This window comes from Lissotriton helveticus, chromosome 5_1 (genome assembly GCF_964261635.1).
Source record: "Lissotriton helveticus chromosome 5_1, aLisHel1.1, whole genome shotgun sequence".
NCBI classification, from domain to species: Eukaryota; Metazoa; Chordata; class Amphibia; order Caudata; family Salamandridae; genus Lissotriton; species Lissotriton helveticus.
The window spans coordinates 1980556483-1980574873 of NC_136065.1; positions in this window are offsets into that span (position 1 = coordinate 1980556483).

The window sequence follows — 18391 nt, forward strand, 5'->3', positions numbered from 1 at the left end:
AGTACTACAAATCCCAGAATGCAAATTCAAAAACATGGACTGGACAATCTACTTATGGATGGAACTGGAAAACATGGGAGCTCCACTCCTGTATTTAGAGGTGGAATGCAAAAAGGGAGGGTGGACAGGTACAAGAAAGACATTGAATAGGCATACGAAAAACAATTGGTGGGAAACAATACATTGGTACAGAAATACACGGTGCAAAACAGTGAACTGAACTAGAAATCTAAAACTTCCAGGCAAGGTTATTTTTTCCTTGATTTCTGAGAGTTGAAGTTGTTATTTTGTGGTGAGATAAAAAAAAAGTACAAATTCCAGAATGATGAGTTACTCTCATCACTTCAGAGCCTGGAAAACGTGTAAAATCTGCCAAAAGTAACCCACACAAAAGAAAGGGTGCTGACTGCTGACGCAAGGCCAGTGTGGGATCAAAAATGGGCCTGCGTACCAAAAAATTGTTGCCCACCTTGGCAAAACGCAAGTTTTTCCTTGGGGTGTATGAAGAGGTGGGAATGGCCAATGCTTTTGCAGAGTGATGCCAAAGAGGGGAATTGTCGGATGCAGAGGTTACAAAGAGCAGGTGAAGGAGTGCAGAGTGCAAATAAGCTTGGGCAAAGGGTGACTAAGGGTGTGCCCCATGTAAGTGAGGCACTGGAGCGTTAAAATGGTTCAAGATATGGTTCACTTCTAAAATTGTTAAGAGGAAGACTGTTGTGTCTGAAGCATTCCTAGTTAATTATAGTGGCATTCCAAGCAAAATGTAATATACACATGGTAACGTCAAATGGAATATTAGCTGTTATCAATAATACAAGAAAATGAAAAATAACAAGAAAATAAGTAAAACAAACTGGAAGACGAAAAGACATGTTGAAAGAAAGATAAAAGAAACATTAGAGAAAGATTTAAAGAATGAAAAGACTGATGCAAACCTTGCTTACCAATATCCCTGAGGAGCAGAAGCCTTTTCTTGGGAATGAGAGCCCTCTACCAACTGCCTGTCAGTCCTAGCTTTAATTTACCAATTTATTTGAAAATGGTTGTGTAAACCGCACTGCGTTGCCGGCGTGTTTCCAAATTTTTTTTTAGAAAGAAAGAACGCTTCACCATCTCGGATCAAAGTCGGTAGTCAGCCTTCCATAGATTTGATTATTTCATTAGTGTACATACGCATCTGCGTAAAATCATAAAAGGTCATATTTATGGCAAAGTAACGCAATGCAGTGCAGAAAGTCAACTTGTTGCACTGCGCTGTTACAGTGAAAGGTCAGGAATGCGCCGTATTTAAAATAATATGATGCATTCCTGTCCTTGTCCCTGCGCTGGTGCTATTCTGGCTGCCTCGCGCCAACTCAGGCACCCTTTTTGGCCAAAACAATTGAGAATTGAGGTGCACAAATGCACCATTTTTTCCACATTGTTTTCAGGAATTCCTCAAGGGTAATCAAACCTTATAATGAGTGCAAAGTTTGCTCACCTCACTCACTCACTCAGTGCCATATGGGAAATTGGGTCAAAGTGCGAGGAGAGTACTGAATTCTTCTGGCCCTTCTCCTAGTAACAATCAACATTCTGAAATGATATGGTATGTTACTGAGATTTTTGTATTCCATACACAGAAAACTAAAGTTGTCCTATGGTTGTTTCATGGTGGATGTCAGTAGTTCACTCAGTCCCAGTGACGGCGTTAGCGCTGGTGGCGCCTGGTGCAACAATCTTTGTTGGCAGCCCCAATGGCCTTGTGCTCCATGGATTCCCTCACTACCACCCTCCCAGAGTGCACATCATCTCTTCATAGCTCCTCTTTCACATGTATTTCTTTTGCTTTATAGCACTACTTGTACAAGTGTTGGGTGTGCAAGCACTTTACATCACCCACATTATACAGAGATAATTAATCATGCATGTGTAAATCAGTGTATTGGAAATATTACATCAGATAATACGGACTACAAGATGTAGAAGCACATGTTATCAATACTCGTGGGCAATATATTTTAGGAGTGCTTGGTGTAGAGCAGTAGCAGCCTGCCCCACACTTTTATGCAAACATGAAATGTGTCTGTCAGACTGAGCAAAGGGCAGTCTGACAGACAAGACACTCTTCAAGTTCAGGAGAGGCAGCTAGGTGCTCTACATGCACTAAACGTGCAGCCGCCTGGCTACCTGAGCTGAACTTTGTGCCGGGCTGAAGATTTCACATCCCTGTGAGTGTGACGGCCTCACCCCGGCTAAGCGCTTGGAGGTCCTCCCACTCATGAGGAGGCACATCACAGATAGACTCAGACCTGGGCGCTTCACTTTAAAACCGAATGTCCATCAGTGACACCGCGTTCAGAGTAGGGTGAGGTCAGCCATCCCACCCTGTGATGAGTAAGGGACAGCTGTCTCCTCTTGTTGACTGACCCATAGCAAGGTCAGCCAATAAGAGGAGGCGGCAGCCCTGTCCTCCAGGTACCACCAAGGATTCCCTCCTACCACCCGAGATTACCGCTGCGGCTCATTTTGTTATTTCTTTATGTTTGGTATGTGCATGCATGTGTGTATGTATGAAAGTTTATGTATTTTTGTGTCTGTGGTGTGAATGGGTGTGTGTGTATTTGCTTGTGAATGGTGGGGTATGTGTGCGCTCTTGTGAATGGATGGGTATGGGTATGCATGTGGACGCATGAATGTGAGTATGTATGTGTGTTAGTGACCCTTGCACCCCCTGCTTGAATCACTAATTTACAGAAGCACAAACTCAGGATTTAAAATGTAACAGAATGGCAAAACTCCATCTCTCTCCAGTAGGTACATTAATCACCAGAGTAATCTTGACATTTTTATTGTCTGAAAATTGTTGTACATGAAAGGAACTCTGCAGCAGGTGCTTTTAAACCCATTATATATTTCAAAACACAGCGTTCCCTCCCCCTCACGCCCTATCCCCAAGCATACCGCCCTGTGTGGTGGCATCCTTCCCAAAGCCCTAAAGCCAGCTCTGCGCAGACCTATGCTTGAGACCTATTTTTGCATGAACGTGTGATCAGGGAAGTAACGCAGGCCCTGCAACCCTTATAGTGCAGGGGTCCCCCAGACCTTCAAGGTGGGCCCCATTCAGGCAAAGTCCTATGAATATATGTGAGATATGGAAGATTCGGGGGATGCTCATCACATTCTATGAGAAGGTATGTTTATGCGTTACGCGACTGAGTGCGATACACGTGGTTTGATTTCCTCTGATATGCTGGACCCGGAATGCCACTTCTAAGACACACTGCCACCACTCTGACATCGAGCGCTCTGGTAACCTTAAGATAGAATGAGCTTTGCATGGCAGAAAAGGAGGGAAATGGTGATCTAAGGACAGAATGAGCTTCCCACACCATGCGTGGAATCATCTGGTGACCTTAGGACAGAGTGAGTGTCCCAAGCCTTGTGTGTATCGTCTTTTGATCTTAGGACAGAGTGAGCTTATCGCGCCTTATGACATAAGGCTTATTTATTTATTTATTTTTATTTGAAGTTTTATATAGCGCGGACATGACCCGTTAGGGTATCAGAGCGCTTTACAGGGTAAGATACGTTGCGTACATGATGGCATAAGCAAAATACAAGGATGGGGTTAGGGAAATGACAATAGTGGGACAAAGCCATGGATATATACAAGAGTCAATACAGTTCCAAAATCAGCGGGCGATTTGGCTACAATAGGACACAAGACAGAGATATATACAATAAATGGTACAGTTCCAAGTACAGGATGGCATTGGCAAAATACAAGGATGGGGGTTAGGGAAATGACAATAGTGGGAAAAAGTCACGGATAAATACAAGAGTCAATACGGTCCCAAACTCAGTGAGCGACTTGATTACAGTAGCACAGAAGAAAAGATATGTACAATAAATGGTACACGTAGAAGGCCAAGCAATAAAGGGGATTAGGTGCAGAAATAAATCAAGAAAAGGCAGTATGTGAACCAAGGGAGTGTTATTGGAGGAATTTGCATATTAAGAAGGTTTTAGCTTCTTTTTTGAAGAACGCCATAGAAGGTATTCTTCTGATGGAGGAAGGAAGCGAGTTTGGATTCTTGGTGCAGCCCTGGAGAATGCTCGATTGTATGTTTTTACCTTGCGGAAGCGGGGTGACTGGAGCATACGGTCTTTGGTGGACCGGGAGTTTCTGGATCTCCCAGATAACACAATTTTCTGGGCGAGATATGCCGGGGAGTTCGTGTACAAGGCTTTGTGAGTGATGCAGGCCAGCTTCTGTTGGGTTCTGCCTTCAAGGGGAAGCCAGTTCAAGGCGTGGTGAGATATGGTCACATTTTTTTGAGCTAGATAAGAGTCTAGCTGCTGCATGAGGCAAGCTTTTAGGGGGGGGCGTTGAAGTCTTAGGTAGGCCAGATAGTGTGGAGCAGCCATATTCGATTCTGGAGATAACTAACGCCTGCACAGCGATTTTTAGGTCAACAGATCCAAGGAAGGGTTTTAGTTTTCTCAAGTAGCTCAGATGCAATCCGGCAGTTTTGGCGATCACGCTGATGTGTTGAATCATATTCAGGTTGCCGTCCAAAATAATCCCAAGAGATTTGGCAGAATCCACAATGGTAGGTGTGCAGTTGAGTGCTGCGATGGAGTTAGTCCATTCCAGGATGTCATTGGAATTTTTTGGGGGGGGAGATGAGAAGAAACTCTGATTTTTGGGCATTCAGTTTGAGCTGGTTGTTGGAGAGCCAGTACACAGTCAGTTTTAGGGCATCATTTAGATAGGTGATCTCCTCAAGAGAGGAGATTTTAATGTATATCTGAGTATCATCGGCATACATGTGGAAGGAGATGTTGGCGTAGTGGAGAATTTCAGCTAAGGGTTTAAGGTAGAGATTGAAGAGGGTAGGGGACCGAGTGGAGCTTTGTGGGACACCGATGGAGATCGGGGAGGGAGCAGATAGGTTGTTGTTGACTTAGAATCTCTGGGTGCGGTTCTGGAGGAAGGAACCAAACCATTTGACGACGGAACCCCCTAGACCCATCCTGTGTTCGAGGCGCTCAAGAAGTTTCTCGTGGTTAACAATGTCAAATGCCGTGGAGAGATCCAGAAGGATCAAAAGACAGGTTTTGCCTAGATCAAGGGTTAAGAGAGCATCGTCAACGATGTGAAGAATAGTGGTTTCAGTGCTATATCCAGGCCTGAACCCAGATTGGATCTCATAAAGTAGATTGAAATTGGCGATGTGTTGGCTTAGTTGTAGCTGCACACATTTCTCCAGTACTTTAGCGAGAAGAGGGATATTCGAGATAGGTCTGAGGCTATCTGGAATTTCCGGATTCAGAGTGAGTTTTTTTAGGATGGGGATGACTTGGCCGGTTTTAAGGGAGACAGGTATGATCCCTTGGCGAAGGGAAGCATTGTTAATGGTAGTCCAGATGGGGTGATGAGTGAGACAGATAAATAAAAGGCATTGTCAGTTACAATGCCAATAGCTTAAACTCTCGCAAATGCGAGACCTATTGCATTGCAAATGCTTGTTGAGTTTGTACTGGGAACGATTCAAGATTTGTTGAATTCTGGCATTTCAATTCTGTATTAAATCGTTTAGTGAATGCTTCATCTGGTTTGATGTGTAGAGATTTAATTTATTCCATGTAATGACACTAGGCAATGATGGGCAACACAAAGGGCCTTGGAGAAAACTCAACTTCCAACTGAAAGCCAGTGTAGGACACAGAGGGTTAGGCGTAGGGGGTCCCGTGGATGTGTTGGTGCAGAAGATGTCTTGCTTCAGTGCTTTGAACATGTTATAGTCTATAAAGCCGATATTCGAATACACCATGCATGGCTTGATGTAAGAGGCCCTGAGTCACCCTAGGATTATCCCTTGAGGAAAGAGGTTCTTGGGACGGTACAGGCCACAGAAGACAATGTAGGAAAAAAGAGGACTTTCTTAAACATGACCGATGGGCTAGGGTTGGCTGGGAATCCTGATGTGCAGTTGGAGGCAGCAAGTTCCATGAAGTTAGTGTCAAGGCTTAGAGAAGGCACTGCATACAATGGAGTTGGGAGGTGAGCAGAGGATTGAGACTGGGAACGCTCCAGTCTGGCTAGTGTTTCAGTAAAACAATATCTTTCTTGTCAAAGTGGACAAACAGCTCGTTTTGGGATTGCTGAGAGGGGGTTCAGCTGATTCCGGGTTATGGAGTTTCATCAAGAGATTTTTAGATTGACATTTGGAGTAAGCAAGACAGGCGGCAAAGTACTTTTTTTGCATTCTTGAACTAGGGTTGGTACAGTCTTAGCTTTCAGTTATATAGACATTTGGCTCCTGTTTCTCTTCTCTTACACCGCTGTTCTTCCATCTATATTCCAAATAACATGCATGCGGATTCTGAGGGAGACTTCCACTAAGAGGTTTCTCCCACTCCAGAGGAGGATCGAAAAGGAATGTAAAAGTGTGGTGAATGGACACTCAGCCCTAGAATGGGTTTTCAACCAAGTGAAACGATCAGCGCTGGACTGGCGGCCATAGCGGGCACCGGGCATTTCCCCAGTGGGCCGCTAGGGTGGGGACCGATTTTGGGCCCCTGGGGGCCGTTTTTGTTTCAGGGTCGTTTTTGCAGCATATCTGCTAAATCGTCCCCTGTAACAAAATAGGTCAAAACTGGCCCTGGCAAGCAGCTCGGCAGCTCCCAGTGGGGCCGGCCGAGCTCTTTGCCAGGGCCAGTTTTGGTTCCCAGTCCGACTCTGGAAACGATTAATGACAGCATATAGTTAAATAGTGCCTTGCAGACATGAGGAAGTCATTGTGGAATGACAAGAGAAACAAAGATAAGCTATTAACTGAGAAAAGTGAGATCCAGCAAAAGGTTGTACAATGTGGTAAGACTGTTTATCCATGGAGAGGCCCACAAGTGTGTGTACCAAGTGTCAGGTTGAGGTGCACCAGCCAGAAGGCAGATCCACAATGGTGCCTGGTTCCACCAGCTGCACACCCACAGGCCTCTGAACTGTCATGTCGCATCTTCAATTGTGAAAACTTCGCAATCTGAAAGATTGCCTGTAAAATGTGCATTTCCTATTACTGTTCCTCCGCTGCAGAATAATTTTGGACATGAAACATCTTGCAGGGGTGTGGAATTTTATAAAATATCAACTAGTCCAAGGGACAAAAAAATACATGTGCCAGTTTTGGTGCCATGCAGTGAGGTGACTTATTAGGGCATTATTATTATATCAGAGCTCCAAGAACAGTCTCCTTAGTTGTGTCATGGCTCATATTATTTATTTCTTCATATTGATCACAATATTTCAAGATTTGGATTGTTACAAGGATCTCATTTTGCCCCCTTTCTGCAAATCTACATCCAGCGATTGGAAGTAGGCTGGAATTGGTAGTTCCTGTGTTGGAACACCATATGAATCTGTGCACACGCACAAACTTGCATGTTTACGGGTATTCACAAACAGATCGCTTCCCACACTGAAACAGGTTGGACATTTAGGGGGTTGATTCCGATTCGAGAAAAACCGCTCCGAATAGCCGTTCGGAGCAATTTTCCAATCAATCAATCAATCAATCATAGCATTTGTATAGCGCACTACTCACCCGGAGGGTCTCAAGGCGCTTGGGGAGGGGGGGGTCCGCTACTGCTCGAACAGCCAGGTCTTGAGCTGCTTCCTGAAGGCGAGGTGGTCTTGGGTCAGGCGGAGGTGGGTCGGGAGGGAGTTCCAAGTCTTGGCGGCCAGGTGGGAGAAGGATCTTCCTCCTGTTGTGGCTCTTCGGATGCGGGGACGGCGGCGAGGGCGTGGCTGGTCGATCGAAGGTGGCGTGTGGGAGCGTAGAAGTTGAGGCGGCTATTGAGGTAACTCGGGCCTTGGTTGTGCAGGGCTTTGTGTGCGTGGGTGAGGAGAGGGAAGGTGATTCTCTTGTTGACCGGGAGCCAGTGCAGGTCTCTCAGGTGTCTGGAGATGTGGCTTCGTCTGGGGATGTCGAGGATGAGTCTTGCTGAGGCGTTCTGGATTCGCTGGAGTCTCTTCTGGAGCTTACGAATCGTACCCTGCAACGTCCCCCGTACGTACAATGAAGTACGATTCGTACCAGGAGCCGTACTCTGTACGAGTCGTACAAGACACCGTACGACTCTAATCTCCGTACGATTCTCCCTCGGAACCCGCTGTACGCGACATCTGTACGGTTCGTGGCTGGTTTTTACGACCCAGCAAGTACGATACATGTCGGGTACGCACTGTACGACCCTTTTTCTACGGAAGCTAAAAACAGCCGTAAAAGCAGAGTTCGTGCCGAAACAGGTACGGAACGGCCCCCCGCGTACGGGGCGTACCCCCCATGATCGCAGGGGTATGCACCATACCCCTGCGATCATGGGGTGTACGAGCCGTAGCCCCATTGTACGATCGGTGTACGAGCCGTACCCCCATTGTACAATCGGTGTACGAGCCGTACCCGATGTACGATCAGTGTACGAGCCGTACCCCCATTGTACGATCGGTGTACGAGCCGTACCCCATGTACGATCGGTGAATGAGCCGTACCCCATGTACGATGGGTGTACGAGCCGTACCCCCATTGTACGATCGGTGTACGAGCCGTACCCCCATTGTACGTTCGGTGTACGAGCCGTACCCCTATTGTACGAGCCGTACACCCATTGTACGATCGGTGTACGAGCCGTACCCCATGTACGATCAGTGTACGAGCTGTACCCCCATTGTACGATCGGTGTACGAGCCGTACCCCCATTGTACGTTCGGTGTACGAGCCGTACCCCTATTGTACGAGCCGTACACCCATTGTACGATCGGTGTACGAGCCGTACCCCATGTACGATCAGTGTACGAGCTGTACCCCTATTGTACGATCGGTGTACGAGCCGTACCCCATGTACGATGGGGGTACGGCTCGTACACCGATCGTACAATGGGGGTACGGCTCGTACACCGATCGTACATGGGGTACAGCTCGTACACCGATCGTACAATGGGGGTAGTGCTCGTACACCGATCGTACATGGGGTACGGCTCGTACACCGATCGTACATGGGGTACGGCTCGTACACCGATCGTACAATCGGGGTACAGCTCATACACCGATCGTACAATGGGGGTACTGCTCGTACACCCCATGATCGCAGGGGTGCGGTGCGTACCCCTGCGATCATGGGGTGTACGGACCGTACGGTGTGTATGTGTTTGTGTGCTTTTCCGTACGACTCGCCCTTACCTGACGTGGACCGTACGAATCGCGTCCTCATACCCCGGTCCGGATCGTACTCGTCGGGTCGTACGGCATGAGTACGAGTCGTCCGGTATGTGTACGAGTCATACGGTTCACGGTTTCAGCCTTGCAATATGTACGGATTGAGACGATTCGGACGGATTCGCGGAATACGGATCGTACTTCACGACTCGGACGGACGGGTAAGATTCGTACGGAGAGGGCTCCGGATACAAATCGTACGGACGTTTTTTTTCCCGAATCGGAATCGAACCCTTAGTGATGTCAACCTTTCCAGTGTGGGAAAAAGGGGGTGTAGAGAAAGAGAATTTGCCATCACTCAGAAGAATTTCACGTGAGCAATTATATGCCAGTTATATTTGCTCATGAGAAAATGGAATTCACAAAAGTTTGTTATAACTACAATTTCCAGGCCTGCTTCTCTAAGTTCTTGTGAATTCCTGAAAGTTATGAATCCTCACTAATACAAGGAAGTAGATCTGAAGGTGATCTTTTGTGACTTTTTTAAAGAATTGGACTCTTAATTTATTTTCAGGCTGCCCTTAATGTTGACCAAACTGTTTCACACTAATTCACCATCATTATAGTAATTATTTTCAATACTGGCATTCATCAAACATCTAATCCTCTTAGGACAGAGTGAGCTTTCTACGGCTTATGTGTATTATCTAATGATCTTAGGGCAGAGTGGGCATCCCACACCTTACGTGAAGTCATCTAAAGACCTTATGAACAGTTAATTTGCCACATCTGACATGGAGTGTGGTAGTGACCTTAAGGCAGAGGGCTTTGCACACCTGAAATGGAGTGTATTGGTGACATAAGGACAGAGTGAGTATCCCATGCCTTATGTGTACCATCTATTGATCTTAGGACAGAGTGAGCTTCCCATGCCTTATGTGTTGATCTATTGATCTTAGGACAGAGTGGATATCCCATGCCTTATGTGTAGCATCTATTGATCTTAGGACAGAGTGAGTATTCCATGCCTTATGTGTAGCATCTATTGACCCGAGGATAGAGTGAGCTTCCCATGCCTTATGTGTATCATCTATCGACCTTAGGACAGAGTGAGCTTCCTGCGGCCCTATGTGGAGTCATCTAGAGACCTTATGAAAGAGTGAACTTCCCACACCTGACATGGAGTGTGCTGATGACCTTAAGACAGATTGAGCTTTGCACACCTAACATGGAGTGTATTGGTGACGTATGAAACGAGTGCGCTTCCAACTTTGTACGGGGATTACTCTGATGACCATAGCAAAGAGTGAGCTTCCCATGCCTCACATGGAGTTTTCTGCGGATCTTAAGACGAGGTGTTGGCGATAAATTCTGCTCCGCTGGCAGAGTTGGCGGTGTTTTGACCACTCTACGTTACGCCTGTTACGAGGAGCTCTGGCCAAATAATGCCAACCATCGCGTGGCAGAGTTTTTTCTCATGCACGATTCACCAGGGATAAGTTGGGAAGAGCGAGTGAGATTTGGCGCCCGCTAGTGCGATTTTCGGTCGCTAGGAGGGCACCCAGCAAGATGTCCCCAACTCAGGCGGTCGTGACAGTTTGTGGTCAGAAAGCTGCTGCTTGAGTAGAAAATCTACACCAGTGGCAGCAAAATCAACTCAAGAAGCAGTGCCCGCTAGCACGATGCATGGTGGTGTTCGTGCTGATTTTTTAGCGCAAACGAGCACCCAGCACTAAAAATCAGTACAGGAAGCGCAACGTGCCTCATTTCCTCCGTTTGGGGAATCTTGTAGAGTTTTCATGTAACTCTGCAGAATTCTGTGGAGTGAAACTCCGTGAGTTCCTCCCACCCCTACTAAACAGATCTTTGCGCGCTTTATATGGAATCATGTGGTCTGTGGTCACCGCATAACAGAGTGAGCTTCTCACCACTTATGCAGTGTCATTTGGTGATTTAGGACACTTTGAGCTTCCCACGACTGACATATGCCCGTATGACATCCAGTAGCAGTGCTTCAAATACATTGTGTGCTACATTTACTCCCAGACATAAACCCAGCATGTCTATGCAGCTTAATTTCATTGCAGAGACTGTTCCACCACGGGTTGGACCTCAGGGGTGCAGGGGTTAACTCCCATCATCACCGCTGCCAAATCCTGCACATGTTCATTTCTCCTCCATCCCAGTGCCAAGACATTCCAGAATAACAGGGACTGTGACAAAGTTTGGCTTCTTGCTTTTCAGTGTTTTTTACGTTTAAATGAATGGACATGTTTTGTTGGAGGGTCTTTTGAGGCCCTTCATTGAACTTGTAGCACAGCAGTGAACTCAGGATCACACTGTGTCGCTGGGGATGCTAGGACTTCACTTAAGTTGTAGACGCCCAAATACAGAACACAAATCATCTCTCTGTCTCTCATTCTCTTTCTCTGCCTCTTTGCCGGCCCTCTCTCTTTCCGTGGCTGTACTTTTCTCTCTCAAACTGCTACAAAAGCAGGGAAAGGAGGTCCAGAGGGCTAAAATATTTTAATTTTCTTAACCATTTTTCTATATTCGCGTTTCTTTCTCGTTTTGTTTTTCTGGCTGTCATTTTCCATTTTTGCACTTTGTTGCAATTCATCAATATTTTTAGTGTTGTTTTACTGTCTTTTAAACTGTCAATTCGTTTCCTTCTGTTTCCCTTCTTTCATTGCCTATCTTTTTCGCCGGGTTTTTCTTTCTTTGCTTGTTTCTGCTTGTTCTTATTACCACTCTGTTTTCGTTGTCGTTTTTTTTATCTCCAGTCTCTCTATGTCTGTATTTTCCATTATTTATTTCTTCGTTTTTCGTTCTCCTGGTCTTTGGTTTGATTTTCTGTCCGTTGTCTATTTTATTTTTCTTGGTCTTTTTTATTTTTCTTTGCCTCACTTTGAGTCCTCCGTCAACTTCTGTTCTTCTTTCTCATTTATTCCACTTCCCTTTTCCTGTTTGCTCTCCTTAGCGTTCCAGCTTCTCTTTTCTGTATCTCTATTTCTCTTCAATTTATTGTCTATTTTTATTTCTTAATTGTTTTTTCTTTTCCTCTTTTTCCCCTATTCCCAGCTTCCAGTTTTTCTTGTACACACTTCTGATTGTCAGTCTGTCTCTTTCTCTCTCTCTCGTCTAACTGGCTTTCCCACCTCTGTTTTATATGTCACTGTATATCTTTTTGCCTGCTACGTTTTCTCAGCCTTTTCCTAGGGTTGTTTGCCTTCTCATATCTCTTTTCTCTTTACTTTTCTCTATATGTTTTTCCCTTTCTCTCTCTTTACTTGTTTTCTTTAACAATTTTTTTTCTCAGTGTTCAACCTTTCTCTCTCGCTTACTTCCTCTATTCCTTGCTCTCTCGATCTCCAGTTCCGGACTTCCAAATAGACAAAGTAGGTATCGGCCTATAGACCCCCCTCCTTTTAGGGGCCAGCGACAACAGATCAAAACAATAATGATTTGATCTTGAAAGAAAATTACATTCAGGCTTTCTTAAATATTGTTTCCAAAAGATAGAATAAATGAATCAACTCAAAGAAACGAAAACTTTATATTAAAGACTCTATAGAGAAAATACTGTACTCATGTAATGTGGCTATTAACAACTTAAAGCACATAAACCAGAAACATCAGATTCACATAACAGTTTGTCTCTTAAAAGCTCATCTTCTGGCACCTGTCAGTTTGTTAAAAATAAAGGGGCATATAAACAAGGCGGTGATATAAAATTATCGCTGCTTTTGCAGCCGTTTTCGTCCGAAAAGCGGCAATAATTTTATCGCCTTATCAGCAAAGGCAAGCTATCGCGTGTTTTGCTGATTTTGCTCCCGTTTCCAGCACGCCTAACTTTACATCGCTAATGAGATGCAAAGTAGGAGTGTCTGTGGAAACAACATGGGTAAATATCGCGAAGGCAGCTTTGCGATATTTACAATGCGGGGAAGCGATTATTTTAATTGCGCTAAGTATGCCTTAACGCAGGAATTTAACGTCTGTTAAATTCCTGACTAAGGCATACCTAACATGGGAGGTGGATTCATGTAATACGACTACAGGGTCGTATGATCAAGCATATCGCTGTTTTACATGGAACATCGCTGAAAAAACAGCGATGTTCCATGGAAAAGGGCGCTATCGCTGGAATATTCATCGCCATGGCACTAAACATTGTTAATACAACTCTAGCCTGGCGAAATATTTCAGCGATAGAAAATAATGCTGTATACAAGGTCAGCGATAATTATCACTGCCTAATGCAAATATGCCCCAAAATCGGTGCATTGAGTATTGGGAGATAATTTGTGAGGGGGGGCCCAAAAAGGGTTTAATTCAGCACTGTCAAGTTCAAGTTCAAAAGCTTTTATTCGATTTGTACATACAAATCATACAAGCATAATAAAATACATAATTTATAATATTAAATCACCATATAGACACAAGTAAGAAAAAAAGAGTAGGAAATGTGTAAGAGGCTAGTGTGCAACAGTTAAAAATTAATTTTTCCTTTTTAAAATCAACAAACTAATACGACAATACAAAACGTTCATAAGTGTACAGACAGGAAATCGAAAAGGTTTACTTGATAAGCAATTTCCTGGCAGCTGTACTTTCCGGTAAAATGATTCTGGACCTTTGGACTAACATAAGAATAGTTTAAAGATAAAAGAAAGGGGGGACCGTACAGTACATACTGTGGACATCAACAAGTAAAATTATTCCTTAATTACAAAAATTGTTATAAAACTTGGAAAACATATATATACAGACAGGAATGTAAAAGGTAATAGCAGCATAATACAATTCCTGGCAGCTGTATAACATGGGTACAGACAGGTAAGTATAAAAGATTTTACAGTACAATACTTTTCCTGGCAGCTGTACACTTCAAAATGTAGGTGGCCAAAAAGAAACAAATATCCTCATTCTCCAGTGAGGATAATAGTGTCAATGCAGTTTTTGTGGTACGGGTATTATACTTTATAAAAATGGGTTTAAGGTATTTTACCCTAAGGAAATGAAAAAATTTACAGAAAAGTAGAAAATGGCAACAACTCTGGCGAGAAGTACTGTCACACGGGCAGAGTGTCTCAGATCTGGCTTTCTGGTTTGGGAATGCAACCAGATGGTGAACAATACCCAGTCTGACACGAGTTAATACATATAGGTGGGAGGGACGAGTCACGTACACAAGGTAGGATTGAAACCCCGGGGTTAAATTCAGATCCTTGTAAAATTTTACGGTGGTTAATTTACCAAATATTTTGTCTCGCTCTGCCTTTTGGAAGTTTAGAAACGTTGTCTTAATTTCTTTTTTGGGAATAGAGACTACCTCTTCTGGCTCAAGAAACACATCAATATTAAAAAGAAGAAGATACCAGCGGTGAATGTATCTCAACCACTGTATACGTGAAGAGTGGTCCAAACCTATACAGTCAAGGATAATATCTTGAGTGAATCGAGTCTCTGGCTTAGCCCAAATAGAATGCCACAATAAAAGTGGCCGAACTGCTGCTAAGTCAGAAATAAACTCGACCCCGACCTCTTCGTGGATCAGTTGGACAGAGGCGGAGGGGGGGACACATAACAACCTCCTTAAAAACTTGTTTTCATCCTTTTGTAGGGATGTGCCCTCACTATGGCCCCATACACCTGCCCCGTACAGAGCAGAAGAGACACAACAAACATTATATATATTCATCATGTCTGGGATGCTTCTTGAGCCAAGTTTAGAAGCGAATCGAAAAATGCTGCTGGTGGACCGCAGCATTTTTAATCTAATGGAGTCAAATTCAGAGGTCCAAGTCCCACTATTGTTGTATGTAATTCCCAAATAGCAAAAGGATTTAACATGTGTCAATTTATCTTTATCCAGAAAGAAGGTATGCTTTGACTGTTTTGCTGCCTGGCCGCATGACATAACATACGTCTTGGATTTATTCACTCGAAGCCTCCTATTTTGGATAAACTGCATAAAACTATCAATTAAACGCTGGAGGCCAATCTGTGTACGAGATAAAAGAACAGCGTCGTCCGCATAAAGTAAAAGTGGGACGGGTTTTCCTCCAATCGAGGGAGCGTCTGCTGGGATGTCAACCAGAGTACGGTCAACACCGTTAATGAAGAGGGAAAATAAAAGAGGGGCCAAAACACATCCCTGGCGTATGCCCCGTGAGACTTTAAAAAAGGGGGTGCATTCGCCTAGGGTGCCATAACGGACTTTACAGGAGAGTTTATCATAAAGTCTAGCTAAGAAATGGACAATTTCCCTCGGTGCCCCTGCTTCTAGCAAAACCTCCCAAAGAATAGCATGGTTAACTAAATCAAACGCGCTGCTCAAATCAGCAAAACATAAAAAGAGGTTGCCATTTTTGGCCACAGTGTATTTATTAATTAAAAGGTCCAGATTTACACATTGATCCAATGTGCCCATGCCTTTCCGGAAACCATATTGGACTCTGGTTAAAATATTTGATTCAGTTGCCCAGTTTTCTAGCCTTTTGAGCAAAATCCTACTCATTACCTTTACAGAGGCGTCCAACAAGGAAATTGGCCGATAATTGGAAGCCTCTGATTTGTTACCTTTCTTGTGTAGGGGAATAATGACTGATTGACCCCAGGAAGGAGGGAAATTAGTTTCTGCCGCGCAATTGAATATCCTCACCAGGATGGGGACCCACAAATCTGGTTCGTCTTTGTATAGGTCCAGCGGGACCCCATCAGGGCCAGGGGCCTTGCCTCCTTTACTGTTGGAGATTCCTTCATGGCTTTCTTCTAATGTTATTCCCAAAGGGAGAGGTGGCCAAGAGGTAGTCTCATGGGACAGTGACTCAAGGGGTAACCCTTCTGGGTTAAAGATTTTAGAAAAGTGACTGACCCAATCACTGCATGCAACATATGATGTTAATTCTGGGACATCTTCTTTATTGAGAAAAGGACTATTAATTGTTTCCCAATAAAGTTTGCAGTTTTTGGTCTCGGCAGCTTCTTTTAGCTTATCCCAAGCCTCAGTCTGTAAAACCTTTTTCCTATTATTAATTGCTGTTTTATAGCTGGACCTGAGATGTTTTATTCCCTCGCTATCACGTGGTTTGGTACCTAAAGCGTTCTTGAGTTCTCGGAGGGCAAGTATACAGGGTTTGTCAAACCACCCCTGCTTCAGACCACTATTAGATGTCGGGGCCTTAGTAAAAATACCATCAATAATGCTGTTAATGGAAACAAAGTGTAGTAGTAAGCAACCAGGGTCACTTTCTTTATCAAGACAGGAACTAATTTGGTTTTTACAGCTGGTTAGAACCTCCTTCTGCTTGGCCTTGGAATTAATTCCAGTCCATCTAATCCTTAGACCCTTCGGTCTGATAGGTACTAGGTCGGTAGAGCACCTTTCTCCTGAAGTTGATAGGGTACCATGCCCTAGGAGGGTAACACGAATGCTGTTATGGTCACTGAGACTTTCTTCATTTACATATAAGTTAGTAAAGTCTCCACTACTAGACAAAAGAATATGATCTATAAATGACCCCGCGTCCCTTCCTGTAAAGGTGGGGCATGTAATTGCCTGATTATTTAGGTTACAGTTTAACAGGGTCAGGTCTAGTGTAACTAGCATGTTGTTTAATGTAGAGCCGTAACTGCAGTGTGGGAAGTGGAGGAAATCCTCCCTCTCTCCCGGCCCCCCCCAATGACTGCACATAGCCGCTCCAAAACCACAGATGTTCCCATTGGACAAATAGCAGGGCTGTAAGTTGAAATCCCCTGCCCAGATAACCTCTGCCTTTCTTTTCGAAATGCCCATAGCCCTGGCAATTTCCTTTTCAAGAGGTGGTAAGATATCTCCTCTAGTGACATCAAAGATATTGTTGTAGAAATTTACTACAACCAGGTCAATACCCTTACTGCACTCCACCCTTACTACCTGACTGTGGGTCCCAACTATCGTACTACTTCTAACTGTACAATTACATAGCTTGTTAGACAAAAGCATCAGGAGGCCCCCTTTGGCCCTGCCCGAGCTGGATTTAGTGGCTTTAAGGCAGTGGGATGTGTACCCTTCAATATTGATATGGTCCAAACACCACGTTTCCTGGAGGAGGATTAGGTCTAATCCCTCCCCAATAAACCTGGTCCAAAAGGGTAAACCTATTTTACTGGCAATGCCAGCAATATTCCAGGAAATCAGAGAAAGTCCAACAGGCTTACTAGTGTCGACGACAATAGCCGACTCTGGCTGGATTACACAAAGTGAGGTTGGACTATCTTCCTGGAAGTTAATATCTGGGCCTAGTCTGGGGGCGTCGGTAGATGTACAAGCATCAGGACTATCGCTATCGAGTCCTTTGCACATGTATGAAATTGAAGTAGTACTAATGAAGTTATGAGAAGAGGGGGGATCTGTAGGACTTCTCTCTGTTTCCATAGTTAATTGACGGTCCGCCAGACCAGCAAAGGATGTGCAGACCGGCGGACAGGGAACAGAAGCTCTTATCTTTACGGGTAACTGACAATCATGAGCTAAACCTGACTGAATGGTGACAGACTGACTAGGAGGAAAAGGAGCACTATGTCAGTCAACCATCTCCAGGCAGTCATACCTGTTACTAGTCGGAATGCCTTGCCATCCGTTCCCCACAGGGTGTCCTTTATTAGGGTACCAGGGGCGCGATGGCCAGTCCCTATTCCCATTCTTTTGTGTCAACCAAGGACCTCCATAGTTCCACGGTTGTTCGTGAGGAATAACCCAATTGGTAGCTGGTGTTGGAGCATAAAAGTTGAATAATGGAGGATAGAAAAACGAGAGCCTCTGGGTGTCAATTCCTCCTTTCTTCTCCAGTTCTGGCCAGGAACAGATATGATTCACCGAGGATGCGTCAACACAAGTAACAATGACGCAATCCCCCTGAATGCTCTTTGGGCTCGACCCCACCCATGAAACCCTACGAACAGAAGAGATTCTACAGGTGTTAGCAGACTGTAATGGCCTATTAATGCTAAGCCATTGAAGAATTTTGTTCAGAAGGGACCAGGAAGGTTCATCGGTACCTGGTGGGAGTTCCGGGACTCCCGTTAGGATTACCGTGAAAGGAGAAACCTCCGGTGGGAGATGTACCGGACGTTTGGGCCTGGTCCCCCTCTTGACGTCTGTAAGATTGGGTTTTTGTGAAATTATTGGTTTCGCTTGATGCGGT